The following is a 17,197-nucleotide window of genomic DNA, read 5'->3' on the forward strand; positions in this document are numbered from 1 at the left end:
CTTGTTTTCCTCCTACATATTTTAGCACTCCCCTCTGCTTCTCACCTGCCTTGTTACAACCTCTCCTGACCACATGTTGCTGCAGCCTTGGGCTGCCTCACAAACTGAAATCTTTGGCTTTGATCCTGCAGTGAATCCACACCCACAGTGGGGGTGAGCTGCTCTTGGAAAGCCAAGAAAGAAAATATATGCAAATGTATTTTTTCTCCCCACAGTTCAGACTGGGGTGTGTAAAACTGCCCAGTTTATGCCCTCAGAACCCTTTCACCAGCCCAGTCACCAATGCCAAGCAAAATCTCCCCTGCTTGGCAAAAGAGAAAGCTCAGAGTGGGTAAAAAAAGTGTCTGGTAGTGCATGGCCTTGTGCCAGCCCCAGGAAAGCATCCAGCAGCCTGGAGTTCCATCCCCAGCAGACCCACTGGGGTCCCCAAGCACACCTGCCCACCAAGGCAGGTTGAGCTGCCCAACACCTGAGGCAGTGCCACCCCCAGCAAGGGCACGGGCTACCCAAACAAGCACCTTCACTAACAGCATTACAAACACACCAGGATGTCCCTCAGCACAAAGTGTTTTATCCAGGAAACAAGAAGCCTTGAACATGAACTTTTCAGCCTTGAAGCATTTTAAGGCAGCCTCCCCTCACAATCCCCACTACTGGTGGTTTATTTGTTTGCTGCACAACACCATAAACATTTCTGCCAGCTAGCAAACTTAAAATCCAATTGCTTTCTGCATGAAGTAAAGCCCAGCATGCATAATGCCCTCTCCTTCCCTTGGAGTCATTTTCCTTCCTGTTGTCCTGGGTTGTAAGATATGTGTGTATTCTATTTGCCATGTACTGGAGGTGGAACAGTTGGGCAGTTTTTTCTTTATCTCTCCCACAGCCAACCCTCCCTCCAGGAGATCTCTGCTGTCCATGGCCACTGAGTGTCCCTGCAGGGCTGATCAAATTCCACCATCCCATGGGGAGATGCTCTGCCCAGGGGAGGAGCCAAGCATTCCTACCTGGATCCAACCTGCCCTGGGAACAGCCCAGCAGCCTTTGCCCCCTGCATTCCCAGAGGAGCAGCTTTCTCCTGCCCTGCATTCCCAGAGGGAGAGCAGGCCCATCTCCAGCAGCCCTGGAGCTGCAGAGGAAAACTCCCCCCTTGTGCAGGATCCCTGCTCCAGCAGAGCCACAGCTGGCACTGCAGGAGGGCTGAGCCCCCCTGGGATGGGACTGTGCCACCACCCTGAGCCCCCCTGGGATGGGACTGTGCCACCACCCTGAGCCTCCCTGGGATGGGACTGTGCCACCACCCTGAGCCCCCCTGGGATGGGACTGTGCTACCACCCTGAGCCATCCTGGGATGGGACTGTGCCACCACCCTGAGCCCCCCTGGGATGGGACTGTGCCACCAGCCTGAGCCCCCCTGGGATGGGACTGTGCCACCACCCTGAGCCCCCCTGGGATGGGACTGTGCCACCACCCTGAGCCCCCCTGGGATGGGACTGTGCTACCACCCTGAGCCCCCTGGGATGGGACTGTGCCACCAGCCTGAGCCCCCCTGGGATGGGACTGTGCCACCACCCTGAGCCCCCCTGGGATGGGACTGTGCCACCACCCTGAGACCCCCTGGGATGGCACTGTGCCACCTCCCTGAGCCCCCCTGGGATGGGACTGTGCCACCACCCTGAGCCCCCCTGGGATGGGACTGTGCCACCACCCTGACACACAGGGCAGCTCCTGCTCTGACTCTGGCAGTGGTTTGTTTTCCTTTTTGTACCGTTGCATTTGTATTTTTAATTTTCCTAGTACAGAACTGTTATTCCTATTCCCATATCTTTGCCTGAGAGCCCCTTCATTTCAAAATTATGATAATTCAGAGGGAGGGAGTTTACATTTTCCATTTCAAGGGAGGCTCCTGCCTTCCTGAGCAGACACTTCCCTGTTCAAACCAGGACAGAAGCCTCTTCTCACTGCCTGCTCCTGGCAAAACCCTGAGTGTGGCAGCATCTCTCTTCCCCAAGGAATTGTGTTCCACCCAAGCCAGACCCATGGGCTGGCTGAGCACACAGCACTGGTGTCATCCCAGCAAGGCTGGCTTTAGCAGCACTTGCTGGCAGAGTTCATTCCCCTGTTGGGCACATACAGCTCCTGAAGCAGCATTTGGTTCCTTCTTATCTACAGGAAAGACAATTCCAGCCTCTGTAATTAATGGCTCTGTCCTGCCAGGGTCTGGGGTGAAGCATCAGCACAGGAAATTGGCTGGGCTAAGTGGTGCCTGTGCCTGGATCCGGGCTGCAGAGGCAGCCCTCAGCCAGCTGAGATGAATTGTGGCTGAGTTGCTGAATTCATTTTTCATCCTTGGGTCTGACAGGGTCACAGGAAGAGCTCCTGTGCAGCCTGGTGTAACTCCTCCATCTGCAGCCTCATGTGTTGCAGATATCCCAGAGCTGGTGGAGATCCAGGGCTTGCTGGGCTCAGTCCCTGGGGGTTACCTGTGCTGGGGTTTGGTCCAACACCACTCCCCAGGGAGATCAGCTTACAGGACAAGGGGTGAATTCTCAGGGAGCTGCTAAAAGGCAGCACAACTGCTCTGATTTGACCTAGCACTTGGTGAATCTCTCAGCTCTTGTGTTCTGAGGTGCTGTCAGGCTCCCACACATGGTGTGCTCTGTATCCTTTCTCTCAGAAAAAGCCAATAAATTTCACTTGTAGTGAAGCATAGCCATGCACCAGGAGGCTCCTGTTCCTGTACCCTTGTGCTCACCTGTTTTTCTCTCTCTCCTGTGTTTTCCTTGCTTCTTGTCTCCCTCCTCCTTCAGTTTATCTCTCTTTCCCTCACCCTTCCTTCCCCTGTAGCTCCTGCTTGGCAGGGAGCTGTGGTCACCTCTGTCCCAAAGGTCCAGCAGTGTCACCTTGGGCTGTGTCCCTGTGTGGACCAGGTGAATCAATCTGGTGAGCTGAGCTTTGGATTTCTAATCCTGCCTCCTTCTCTGGCCTTAGGTGCCTTAGGACAGGTTTTGGCTTCCTCACCTGCAGGGTGGGATTGCTGCTAAAACAGCCCATGTCTGGGGCAGTGTGAGGTGGATCAGTGCTTGGAGGAGCAGATTCAGGAGAAAACAGGTAAAAATGGCTTACTCAGACTTGCTGGCCAGTGACATGTTCTTCAGTTTCAGTACCTTCCCTGGGCTGGGAGTGATCCCTGCAGGAGCAGCCCAGCCTCAGGCTGCAGATGGTTGCACTGGGGGCCAGGTAGGGCTTCCAGATGTGACCCCTGGCCCCAGGCAGCCCAAATAATCTGCCTTGAACCCTGGAGAGGACTGTGTGTCTGTGCCCTGAAGCACAGCTGGGAGCAGGTGATGCTGCTGGAAGCTCTCAGTTATTTTTGGAGGCTGTAGGTAAAGTGGGCAGCATACAGTTCCTCTCCAAAAGCTGAGCCAAAGGCTGGCCTGCCAGTCAGACCCAGCTGCAGTGCCTCCCTGGGGGTGTTAAACTCAGTTTTTCCTCTCTCACAGACACCTTTGGAGCTCCTGTCTCCTCCCCAGCCCCTGATGGGGAAGAGCTGGGAGCCTGAGCCTGTTGCCAAGAGCAGCCAGGAGGAGTTTGGCCCTGGGGAAAGGCTGTGGCAGTGCTGGGGACAAGCTGCACCTCCCCACAGGTTCTTTTTCCTGGCTTTTAAGGCACTTATATTTGCTGTTGTTGGCACCTAAGGGCTTTTTGGAGGCTACTGGGTGGCTGAGGAAGGACAGCAGCATTTTCCCATTGCTGTGGTGAAGGAACAGATCTGCTGGAGGGGGAAGGATGCTGAGTGCTCTCACATGGGGTGGCTTTCAGCCTGTGCACATGAGAGGGGAAGTGCATTTTGCAGGAGCAGCTTTTCCTGGCACTGCCCTTCATCTTGTTAATAAATCTCTTGTAAGGCCTCCCTGCAGAGCCCCTCAAGGAATTGGCTAACCAGGAGAAAGGGGAGATCCAAGAAAAGCCTCCTAATCCATTATCAGCAAATGCAGTCAGGCTCTCCATCTGCTGTCCCAGGCCCCTGCAGCCCCACAGCTGGGAGCCAGCCCCTGCTGCCTCCTGCACAGATGTTTGGTCCCCGTGTGCCTTCGCTGCCTCTCTCTGGGTCCAGCCTGGTGTCACCTCAGATTGGTGGCTGGTGCTCAGAGCCTGTGCCTGCTCTTGGGAGGAGCCAGGTGGAGCTGACAGGCTGAGGCAAGCACACCTTGGCTGGAAAGCAAGTGTATGAGTTAGAGGTTTGCACAAATGAGGCAGGACTGCTGGGCTACATTCCTTGAGCTTGAGAGGAGCAGTGGATTTGTGTTTACAAACCAGCTGTGGGTCTGCTGGTAGATAAAATCAGCACTGGGAGATAAAAGAAACAGTGGGGAGGATTCCACTGATTGATGAATGGAAAATGATATTTGCCTTTACAAATAAACTGTAGGTTTGCTGATAAATGAAATTAGGCATTGAAAGATGAAAGAAACAATGGGGAAGAAAACCCCCTAAATTCCATAAGAATTAAAAATGAAAAGGGAGGGTTGTACATTAAAGGGGAATAGCTGGTATCAGGTGTATCAGGGACTTTGAACCTCTCAAGTACCTCAGCAAATGGGGAAAGAGAGAGGGAAATGTGGGAAACTGTGATAAAAAAGGGGTTGTGTCCTCCAAAAATTGGAGAGACCCCAGGGAATGCCCCATGGCCTCTCCCTTTATTCAAATAAAGCCAGAAAGGACTAGTCTGTCTCCTTTTTGCACATAAACCTCTGGTCTTTGTGGATTAATTTTCCTAACAAATTGTACTGCAGCATCAGCCTCCTTGCATGGCTGAGACAACTGAAAGATGACAGCAGCTCACGTGTTACCAGCAGCAGCCAAAGGTTTCTTTGTTACAGAGCATCTTAAAAACTTTCCAGCCAATAACACATTGCTAAAGCTTACAGGTAATTTGTTGTAGTAGCTCTCTGGTCACAGAGAACAGCAACAACTTTCTGGGAAAGGCTGTGAGAAGATCAGAGAAAAAAAGGAGAAAAAATTCTTAACTTGCTGCACCCAACACATTCCACATGTGGAATGTGTTAGGAGATTTGTTTACCAAAGGCTGGTTTCTCAATTAACCAATTGTGATAGTGTTTTGATTAAAAGACCAATCAAGTCCACCTGTAACAAAGTAGGGTATAAAATCATGGGCTTCTTAATAAAGATTATTGTTAGCCTTCTGTAAATGCCTGGAGCCTATGTCTATTTATTACCTGGTCCTGGCCTGTTGCAGTTACAATAATTGTTCTAGCCAATCCCTAAAACACATGTACACCTGCTTCAAACAGTGCTTGCTTGTCTGCTTTCTATTAACAACACACAATACTTCATTATTAAGCTTAAACCCTTCTACTATCTTGCTAAATGTATTTTTCTTAAAGTCTATTTTAGCTAAGTCTAAAACTCAAACTATTGTTGCATGTCCTTACTTGCTGTGCTCTTGTAACTTTTCTACTTTCAGGCCTTGCAGCTACAGCTGTTCTGTGCTCTTTCTGTTTCTGAGGCCTACTTTCACAGCTTTCTGAAAGTCTTCTTCCCTTTACTATTTCCCACACTGGGTGGTTCATGGAGCCACGTTAACTTCAGTGCTGTGTGCTCCAGTGTGGGAATGAGGGCTTTGTCTTGGCCAGGGTTGTGTTGGAGAGAGTGCAGGAGGAGGAGACAGAAAAACCTCCTGTGATGGATGGGTATGAAGGACACAGCTGGGAGTGTTTGGTTTTCCTCCCCCTGCCTCTGAATCCCAGAATGATTTGGGTTGGAGGGACCTTAAAGATCATCTCATTCCTGCCCTGGGCAGGGACACTCCAGCAGAGCAGGCTGTGCAGGACATCCAGTCTGTGCTGGGACACTGGCCTCAGTGCCAGCATGATGTGTGTCAGGTCTGTAGGTGGCACCAAGGGGACAGTCCCACTGTGGAGGAATCTGTGATCTCAGCTGGGGACCCTGCTTTGCAAGGAGGGCACAAAGATGTGACCTGACTGCTCGATGGCACCTGAAGGTGGAGCCCAGATCTGCAGGCAGGGCTGGTGGGATCCTGCAACACCATCCCTCCTGCTCCTCAGGCTGGACCTCACAGAACCCCAGAGGGACTGGGCTTGATGCCTCAGGTTTCAGCTTTTGTATTTTTCAGGTTCTGGGCTGCTTCAGTGTGTAATTCTGAGCCTCACATCAGGGGATGGAGAGCTCTGTGCACAGAGCAGGGAGACAAAACAATTCCTGCTCCAGCTGGGCACCAAGGACAAATGATCCCAATCTCAGCCCAGGAGCACAAACCCCGTGGGCTGGAGAGAGAAAAACAAGGGTGGGACTGGCTGGGCTAAAGCTGGGCTGGGACAATGAACTGCAAGGTGGGAATGGAGCAGAGCTGATCCCAGGGAGAGACCCCGTGCCCGGCCGGCATTTTGGGGCCATTTTGGGTCATCTTGGGGGCAGCCCTGGCTGGGCTCTGGTGCTGCCCAAGGTGGATCCATGGAGGAGATCCTTTAATAAATCCCTGCTTTAACTCTGCCCAGCCTCTGCTCTAGCTCAGCCTGCACAAGGCATCAAGTTGGAAAGGACCTCTGGGTGTTGCCTGGTCCAACCCTCTCCTCCAGCAAGGCCATCACCAGCTGCTGTCCCAGGACTGTTCCAGCTGGATTTCAGACACCTCCAAGGATGGCAAACACCACCTGTCTTCCCTCAGGGGATGGGTTCACTCCATGCACAGCACAGCAGTGGGGCTCAGGGGGCCGGGCCACCTTTGTACCCAAGCTGGTGGCCCTGGTTTGCCTTGGTGGCAGTGCTGGGGCAGCAGAGGGGTGGTGGGATGGAGATGTGCCAGCAGAACACCTCCCCCACGAGGGCACATTTCAGTCTGTGCCAACCAAGCCATGGTTTGTCCACCAGCCCCATATTAACTTTTGGGCACCTGCTAGCATTTCCTACTTTTCCTCTTTTTTCCTGTGTCCTTTGAAATATTCATTATCCAGGATAAAAATCTGTCCCAAGTAATTTCAGGATTCAACTGCACAAAAATGAGAAAAAGAGCCAAAGTAACAGCAGGTAAAGAATGGTTTAATTTAGTAACTAATTTTCTATAAAGTAATTATTTCTTTAAAAACCTGGGATTTGCTCAAAGTATCCCAATTACTTTTTCCATTATGGCTACAGAATGAAGTGCTTGTTTAATTAGTAAACATTTGGCATGCCTTTAAATAGGTTTTTAATTACATTAAAGGGACACTGTCAAGGTGTCTTTCATAATTTTTAATAGACCTGGAATTCTTTTTTCCCCTCGCAGTTGGATGCAACTCCTTGGGTTTGATTGGCTGTTCCAAACAAAAACTGGAGAAACCATTTCCCTGGAAAAGATTAAAAAGAGAGGCTCATTTGTGGGTTTGGAGCTGAGCTGTGGTCTCCCCACCTCCTGTTTTTTAACTTGATGCCAGCAGGGCTTGTAGCCTCCTTTGCACTCCTGAGGGTGACCCTGTGCTGAACACCCAGAGCTAAACCAGCAGCTTTTCCCCCCAGAATCTCCCTGTGCTGCTCCTGGTGCAGCAGATGCCTTTTCTGTAGCCTCACAGCTGCACCCAGGAGTAGCTCTGCTAATAAATCCCCAGTGCTCTCATTGAGCTTGATGTGAACTCCTGGAGGAAGCTGGGCTCTGGGTGAGCCCCCAGGCTCCTGCTTGAGCCCCCAGGTTCCTGCTTGCCTTTGGATCCACAGCCTTCTCCTTCCCTGGGCTGGGAGGTGCTGCTGGCAGAGCCCAACCCTGATGGAGCTGTTGAAAATTCATGGTGAGCCCTGTGCCAGGGAAGAAAGGATGCATCTGACTCCATGTTCTCAGAAGGCTAATTTATTATTTTATTGTACTATGTTATAGTAAAGAATACTATACTATACTAAAGAATACAGAAAAGATACTATTATAAGTATATAGTATATCATTTTAGTATGAGATATACAAAAAAGATAATAATGAAAACTGGTGACTCTTTCCAGAGTCCCAACACAGCTTGGCCCCAGAGCCAAAACAACACACCAGAAACCAATGGGACAATCACCTGTGGGTAAACAATCTCCAAACACATTCTACATGAGCACAACACAGGAGAAGCAAATGAGATAAGAATTGTTTTCCTTTTCTCTGAGGCCTCTCTTGCTGCCTTTCAGCTTCCCAGGAGAAAAACCCTGGGTGCAGGAATCGTGTTCAGGGACTGTGAATGTTCAGTGGAGCTGCTGGTGCTGCTCATGCCCTGCCCAGTGTGGAGCAGCTGGACGTGCCCATGGTCAGTGTGAGATGGGTCAGGCTCAGAGCAGCCACCCCCAGTGTGGCAGGGGACATTTTTCTGTGTCCCCCCCTCTCTGCTCACAGGAGCTGGGGCCTCTGGTGCATTTTTGGGGAAGGTTCATTAATTGAGATGGATGGGAGTTGCTGCAGGCAGAGGCAGCTGGGATTGAGCAAAGGCTTCCCCTGGGTGTCCCCAAAGGGAGTGCAAACAGAGCCAGTGTGGGGTGTGTGACACATGGGCTGCCTGGGGACACGTGCCAGTCCTTTCTGTCCCCCCTGAGCCGTGTCCCTGCTCTGCTTCCCCATGTTTTACAGGCTGAACAAGGAGACTGAAGTGCCTCTGGCTGAATTTCTGCCTGCCTTTCAGACATCCTCGGTCTCCTCTGAGGAGCAGGAGCTGCAGGGAATGAAAATATCCAGTGTCTTTGCTTTAATATCATTGTCTTTCTGCTCTGCTGGGTCCTGGCAGGCTTCCCTGAGGCCACATCCTCCTCCAGCACTCTCTGAACACCTCTTCTTGGTTTCCTCAAATTTTCCCCTTACTCCCATCTGTTGTCCTCCTTCCCTGCCCACCTCCTGCTCCTTCTTCCTCCTGCTCTGTTGGCTCTCCACAAAGTCCTTTGCTTTTCCTGCAGTGACTGTCAGCCCCCCATGTGGCCTTGAATCCTGGCACTGATCCCTCCTGACCCCAAAGCAGATGGAGATGTGGAGCACTGGGGAGGTGTGGGAATGGCTCCTGCCCCTCCACAGCCTGGAGGATCCCTGGGAAGGAAAGATCCTGCCTGACACACCTGGAGCTGGGCAGCAGGGGAGTCACAGCCTTTCATCCATCCCCCTTCCTGGAAGGAATTGCTGCACAGCTTGTCCACCCACCTTTCCCAAAGGGAAGTGATGCCCTTTCCTGCTTCCAGTTTCCAGGGAGACAGCTGCTGGGGAAGCACTGGAAGTGCTGGAGCTGGCAGGAATGCCCAGCCCACCATCAGGCAGGGCAGCCCAGGGGGCCCCTCTGCCCCAGACTGTGTCCCACCCATCAGGGGACAGAGGGACCCTGAGGGAGCAGCTCCTGCCCATTTGTGCTGCTCAGCATCACTGAGAGGCTTCCTGGGCACAGGGGATGGTGCTGTGGGCACTGACCCTTTCCCAAGTCCCACCATGGGACCACAGAGCCTCTTTGCTTTGGGGAACCAGGCTGGAGAGGGCTGTGAGGAATGGGGCCATGGTGGGAGCCCTGCTGCTGTGCCAGTGTCCCTTGTCCCCTCTGCCCTGGGATGGCTGTCCCAGGAAGTACTGGGGGATGCATGCTGGGATGGAGGGGCACAACCCAGCCCTAGGAATGTGGCTGCCCTGATCAGCTCTGTGCCCTGTCCCCTGTGCCACAGGGAGCTGAGGTCCCTAAGCTGTAATTTCCACTCCAGCTCCCAGAACCCCTCACTGATGGAGATTTCTGGAAGAGAGCAAATGGTTGTGAGCATCCACAGCTTTGCAAGACTTCCATAAAATATGAATGCATGACAGCATCTGCATAAATTATTCAAGATAATCAGGATGGAGGATATTTCCCTGGCAATTTCCTGGGGGCTCCTGGAGCTTGATTGTCCCACCCGTGGGGTGTGTGCCAAGCCCCCCTAAGGCAGAAAGGGAAAGTTCTGAGCATCCCAGGTCTCCCTGCTCCTCCCCTCCCTCTCTCCTCACTTTGCCAACTGCTCTCCCTCCTGCCTCCATGTGCTTTCCCCCAGCTCCCAGTGCTATTAACACCTCTAATTAGAGCTGCTTATTGATGTGCTGCTGTTTATCTAAGTGCAGCTGATCAAGGCAGAGAAGCCCTGGAGCTGAAGCGATTCACAGCCTCCTGCAGCCTGCACAGCCTTCCTGGGCTGGGGAGCAGGAGAGAAAAATCCAGACAGGAGCAGGGTGTGGTGCCAGCCTGCTTGGCTGGGCCTGGTCCCTCTGCAAGTTACTCCAGGGAATGCTGGCATTTTGCTACAGGAGCATCCCTCAGGAGAAATGTGTCCCTTGTGTCCCTGCCTGTCCCATCCAGACTGCCTCGTGTCAGGAAAACCCCACTGGAACAGGGGGCTCTCCAAGGAGGAGGTGTTTTCTTCTTCCTGAGGGGTCAACCAGAGCAGATCATGGATGGATGGATGGATGGATGGATGGATGGATGGATGGATGGATGGATGGATGGATGGATGGATGGATGGATGGATGGATGGATGGATGGATGGATGGATGGATGGATGGATGAGGGATGTATGGATGGATGTTCACCACAGGACACTCATGAACACAGGCACCATGTATGTGGGTTTAAGCATTGAGGCAGGATCCAAACCCCCAAAACCAGCTGGACACAGGGTTTTACCCCACACTGGGGTGCTGGGGGGCACAATTCTGCTCTCTCCTCCCAGGGCAGGGACTTGGGGGGGGGGGGCTGTGTGTGCCCTCCATAAATCCACCCCCAGGTGAGAGCAATTCCCGGTGCCAAGGCAGTGTTCCAGGCACCAGCTGCTCCTGGTGGGAGCAGAGAGAGGAAGGATTAGCACAGCTCTGTGAAAACACACCCTTGGACTCTGCCAGGGGCTGTGCAGTGACCTGTGTGTGCTGAGCCAGCTTTCCTGACTCCCTCACTTGGTTTGAACCCGGCATCTCCTGCTGGGCCACCGGCACTGACAGAGGATGGTGGCACTAGGCTGCAGGAGGCAGGGTTGGCTGTCCCTAAGGCATGGCAGCCCCCTGGCACCTCTAACCAGCCATCCCAGGGACAAGAGGAGAGGCTGATGTGCACCAGGAGTGCTTCCCTTCCCCCTTGCCATCAGGGTTTATTAATTCCTCACTCGGTGAAGTCTCTATTAATAATGGCTGCAGGATCTGGCTGGGAAGCTGTGTAATGAAATCCTCTGCTGGCTGTTCCTGGGCTGCTGTGATTGTGTTTGGAGGACAAAATTCTATGTGGGTTAATTAAAATGAAAAACAAAAGGGGAAAGAAAAAAAAAAAAAAGAAGCAGAGTTGTTTGAATTATTTACTAGTTTCCAGGAGACAAAGCAGTAATTGCAAGTGTCTTATTGCAGGTGTTTGGAGAAGGGATGCTCCCACCTCTGGGCAAGGAGCAAAGTCTGGTTATTTACTGGTGTGGAGGAAATTTATCAATCCTCTTTAAGCCCAAGTGCAGCTCCAACTGCTCCTCAGTTTGCTGATTCTATTTTCTCCTCTTCCTTTTGGAAATTCAGAAGACAGAGGCTCTGAGAGAGCATTGATGTGGGTAAATGTGGGAACAAGCTCTGTCAGCCCTGTGCTCTTCCCTCCTGAGCAAGGAAATGGAGAGGGAAAACCTCAAACCATCCTTCCCTGAGGAACTGCCTGTCCTCTGTTGGCTTTTCCCCCTGCCAGGGCCCTTCTGGGTCACACAAATGCCACCATGTGCTCCTTGTGGTGCCCCTTTCTGGATGCCTGTTTTGCCAGGGGGATGCTGAAGGAGTGGAACCACCCCCTTTTGGGGCCAAATGGCCTTTGGGAGTGAGGTCTTGTCCCTAATGGACACATCTGGGCTAGATCCAAGCCCAGGGAGAAGCCACCACGTGCTGTGTCCCAGCTGTCCCACGGCACTGGGGTGGCTTTGGCCATGCCCTGGGAAGGAGGGCTGGTACAAAACCAGCTGTTCAAACCCTGGCTTCCCTCACAGAGCCTCTTAGCTGATGGATCAGCAGCATTTTAGGGAATTGCTCTGTGCTTTTACTGCTCTTTTACTCAAGTGCTTCTCCCCTTGATTGCCTCCGTCCATCTCTTTTCAACCCGGGGCCGCAGGAGCCGCCTAATTGATTTCAAAGGGAACAGGACTTGCTGGAAATTGAGTTTTGCATTCCTCCCTGCCTCTGTGACAGAGCACCTGGCAGCTCCAGCCTCTGCTCCTGCAGCAGTTCACCTTCACTGCCCTGTCTGTAGGAGAAGAACTATAGAAAAGAAAGAAAAATGAAGGAAAGAGGTACAAAAAATTCCATTTAGCAATAAAGGGTGTGATCAATATTCCTTTGTCTCCATATTCAAATTGTCATCCTGCTGAGCAGAAACAAGTGGAGCTGCCTTGCTGGAGATGAGAAGTTAATCTTTAAAGCCAATAAAGATTTAGGGCAGTGTAATTGCTTTAAGATTTGATGCTTAAGACTATTTAAACTAAGTTTTTAACCAAAGGACCTGGATCCTTGGCAGTGGAGAGGAGATGAGGAGCAGCCACACCTTGGGAGGGAACCTGTGGTGTGGGATGGGGACCCTCAGGAGGGGACAGCTGGATGCTGCCTGTCCCCAAAAGCACCAGCAGGGAGTGGAGAAGGTGAAGAGGAATGGGATGGGCAGAGGAGGTGCTCTGTAGGAAAAGGGGACCAGCCCTAATGGGGGATCCAAAGGACAGCACCCCATTCCCTCCCCTGCTGGATGGAGGGCAGAATTAAACCCCATTTTTTTCCACTGCTGTGATTTTACAGTGTTGTTACAGGAAGGGAGCACATAAGGGATGAGGCAGATCATTATGTGCTTATATTATCAGCAGTGAAGCAAAGTCTCTTAATTCCTAATTCCACCATTGTCTGACACATTTCTTTGTGAGTTTCCTATTCATCTATATTTTTTTCCCCCCGTGGACTCCACTAATAGAAATTGCTTTGTTGTTCAACTCAATTTCACTCTTGACTGGGTTGAAATATGCTTATTTCCTTCCTAAAATAATAATAATAATAATAAAACCCTAAAATTATTTCCACTCATTGTGTGCAAAAAGCGAACATTTTTCTTCATGAAGTCTCTCAGGTTTGAATGTCTGAGGGTTTCAGAGTTTATTTTCTCATAGTCTAATTGCATGATCCCAGCCATAGCTGGGGGCTTTCCTTGTGTTTCATCATGAATTTGAATAACTCAGGACAGTTTAACATTTCCTGGATAAATTTTGAAGTCTTTTGGCAGAGAGGGGGCTGCAAAATGAGGCTTCTCCCACTTTCAGCCTCCTGACACAGCAGCAGGGCTGTGAGTGCTGTGCAGCAGCCTCGACCCTCCTGCAGTAATTAAAAGGCTGGAGACTTCTCACCCCTGACTCGATTTTCCTTAATTACAGCAGAAGCTTGATGTATCTTGTCCGTCTTAATTTGGCTGAACCTTCCTCCTGCTCCAGCACCGCTGCTCACTGCGGGGACCCGCAGCTCTGGCACTCCCCAGCCCCTGGCAAGTGGCTGCATGGTGGATGGGGAAGTCCTTGTGGATACAGGAGCCTCCTGGGGGGTTTCAGCTCTCCCTTCTCCCCTTCCTCAGCCTCTGTGAAGCACTCTTCACACTGAGCTCCAACATGTCTCCACCCTGTGCCTGGTGATGCCCCCAGGTTGGTGGGCTTGTTCCCCAGGGGATAAAATCCATCCTCATCCTGTAGGATGTTGGGGGAGCTCGGGGACCAAGCTACTGGGCTTGTTCTGCAGGGGATAAAATCCATCCTGTGGAATGCTGGGGTAGCTCCTAGACCCTGCTGGATTTGTTCTGCAGGGGATAAAATCCACCCTCATCCCATGGGATGGCTGGGGGAGCTCCTGGCCTCTCCCAGGCTTGTTCCCCAGGGGATAAAATCCATCCTGTGGGGTGCTGGGGGAGCTCCCGGACTCTCCCGCTCCGGGCAGGCAGCACTTGCTGCAGGAGCTCAGGATAACGTGCTAACAAGCCTGGGAGGCTCCTGCAGAGGGTTTTTCTTGTCCTTTCGATGCTAATCCAGTGGCTGAGCAGTGTGTTGTCCTCCTGGGACCGCACCGGGCTGGGAAATGTGCTCAGCTGGGTGTGACAGAGAGGCAGAGGGAGAGGCAAACCTGAGCTGGCAGCTCTGAGAATCTGCCTGGCAGAGGGCACATCCAGCCCTCGGGGCTGACTTTCCCTGCTCCCCTTCCCGGTGAGGGCTCTCTGGGGTGTTTAGCCTCAAATAACCCCACCCAAAGGGAGGAAGGATGCCCTGTCCTCTTCAGGAGAGGTAGTTCAGCATTTCCCACCCTTTACTCTGGGCTGTCCCTTCCTTGTTGCCTCCTCCTTGGAGCTGGGCAGAGCTGCCCAGTGAGGGAATTGTGCTCCCCGGGGGAATCAGGAGCTGCCTCTTAATGCGAGCTCAGTGCACCTCCCTTCTCTGCTGCACACATCTTCCTTTCTCTTTAATTTTTAATTGCTGCTCGAGTTTCCTCTGAGCGTCTCCCTTTGCAGCCGGCGAGCCAGGAGCCCTTTGTGACCGATAAAGCTGCTTCAGGTTTTCCTTTCACCTTTTGTGTTTGCTTCTCGGTGAAGCCGGGGTCGTTGCTGGGTTTAATTAACATAGTGAGAAAAATGCATGAGTTTATTTAAGCAGGAGGAGAAAGGGAAATTCAGCTTCCCCGCTGCTCTCAGCACACATAGTCCTATTGGGAGCCGAGGAGTGATCCCTACATCGATTATTCTCCTCAGCTGAATTAGCGAATTAGCAGCTAATGGAAGTGAAGGATTCACAGTGCTGACCGGCTGGAGGAGCAGGAGCTGCCCAAATTCCCCTGCAAGGCAGCGCTGACAGCCCTGTGCTGTCGGGAGCTGCAGAATCCCGTGTTCTACACCCGACCTGTGCTGCAGCACCCCGGGGATCCAAGGGCTGGAATGCTCCTCCTGCTGCCCACTGGATGCTCCCGTGGGCTGGGGGCCCTTCTCTTGGGGAAGATGGAATAGGAAAGCTTTATAACTGTGATTGCTTAGCAAAAGATTTTGAGGATATAGAAACTATAAGCGAGATTGAAATGAAAGCAGCTTTGAGATGCCTTAGTTACTGAACAACTGGAAAACAATGGCATGGCCAGCTGAAGGTAATCCCCTTTTGATCAGACAATACCCTCTGCTTGCAGACAGGTTCAAGGGCCAGAGCAGACCCTACTAGCTTGGCAGAAGGGCCCAAAGAGGAGTTTTTAGGGTTTAAAATGTAACACAGTATGGTAATGTAGTGGTTCTTATAGGCTGCATGTAAATGCTATAGGATTTTTATCTTGTACTAGATTGGTTAGTGAGAATTAGAATAATCAGCACAGAAGAAGATTTATTGTATTGTGACAGGAACCTCGCTCTCTTACTCTCTTACCCTCTCATCCTCTCTCTGTCTCTCATCCTCTTTACCACTTTCTTCTCTCGGGCCTGCTCCGAGCTGTGGCTGGCAGCTCCCAGCAGGGCCCTGCACCCAGGCCCTTTGCAATAAACCACAAGGTCCAGACCTGGCTTCAGAGATCTCTCATCTCTGTCCATCCTGACCATCCCACCCCCTGATGCTCCTACACCCATCCTGCTGCTGGGGGCTGCAGCACCCCTGGGGATGCAGGGGCTGGAATGCTCCTCCTGCTCCCCACTGGATGCTCAGAGCCCATCCTGAGTGCTGGAGGCTGCAGCCAGCCTCAGCCCTGCTGGATCTGCCCCTGGGGATGCCTTCAGGCAGTGCAGAAATGCTGAACATCACCCCTGGGCTCCCAGCTGCTGTCCCAGGGCAGGAGGGGACAGAGATTGGTGTCTGCTTGGTGGTGCAGCCCACGGAGACCTCAGCCATGCAGCTCCAGGGAACAGAGAGCAACTCCAGGGAGCAGAGAACATCTCTAGAAAACAACTCCAGGGAGCAGAGAACAGCCCCAGGGAGCAGAGAACAACTCCAAGGAACAGCTCCAGAGACCAGAGAACAACTCCAGGGAACAGAGACCAGAGGACAGCTCTGGGGACCAGAAAACATAGAGAACAGCTCCAGGGAGAAGAGAACAGCTCCAGGGATCAGAGAACAGCTCCAGTGATTAAAGAACAGATCAAGAGACCAGGGAACAGCTCCAGAGAACATCTCTGGGGACCAGAGAATATCCCCAGGGACACAAAAACATAGAGAACAGCTGCAGGGAGCAGAGAACAGCTCCAGTGACAAACGAACAGATCAAGAGACAGGGAACAGCTCCAGAGAACAGCTCTGGGGAACAGAGAACAGCTCCAGGGAGCAGAGAAGAGAATCAGAGACCAGAGAACATCCCCAGGGACCAGAATATATCGAGAACAGCTCCAGGGACCTAAGAACAGATCCAGGGGTCAGAGAACAGCCCTGTGAACTGGAGAACTGCCCCAGAGTACAGCCCTGGGGAACAGAGAGCAGCCCCATGGAGCAGAGAACAGATCCTGGGACCCTCATGGTTGGTGAATCTCCCCAGGGCAGTGTCAGGTGCCCTCTCTCTGTGCCTGTTAGCTGAGCAGTGTTTCTGGATTTCAGGTGTTTGAGGGAAATGTTGCATCTTCTGCAGGCTGCAGTCACAGGGACTTTAGGCTGGTGGATGGACCTTCAGCACCCACATTTCCTGCTATGGCAGCAGCAAGGCCACACTTGCCCAGGGAGTTTTCTGGCTCCTCTTGGTCCCTTTCAGCAGTCTCAGGGAGCTCCTGAGCACCCCGTGTGTGGGGATGCAAAGGAGGCTTTAGGACACTGCCATCCCCTCCCTGCTCTGCCCAGTGCTCTGAGGAGCAAATTTAGGGTTTTTTGTTTTGCTGCCCCTGGCTGGTGATGCTCAGTGGCACAGGAGGTCTCTGGGAGCCTTTCTGCCCTGCTGTTCCAGAGCTGGGCAGAGGCATGGATGCAGCAATTGAGGCTGAGCCAGTGGCAGAGCCAAGTTTTTTGAGTCACTAAAAGAGCTCCCTGTCCCCAGCAATGTCACCTGGGGGGACTGAGAGGAGTTATGGTGACTAAGTGATCCTAATGCCCAAAGCATTTGGGCATGGCAGCTCCTGCAATCAAATTATCTCTCTTATCTCAAGGGCAAGGCTGTGTTTAAGGAAGTGGCTTGTCACAGCACATCACAGCTCCACTGCTTGCTGTCATTCTCCCCCTCTGGGATCACTGTTTTCCCATGAGGACCCAGTAG

This window comes from Serinus canaria, chromosome 18 (genome assembly GCF_022539315.1).
Source record: "Serinus canaria isolate serCan28SL12 chromosome 18, serCan2020, whole genome shotgun sequence".
In the NCBI taxonomy this organism is placed as follows: domain Eukaryota; kingdom Metazoa; phylum Chordata; class Aves; order Passeriformes; family Fringillidae; genus Serinus; species Serinus canaria.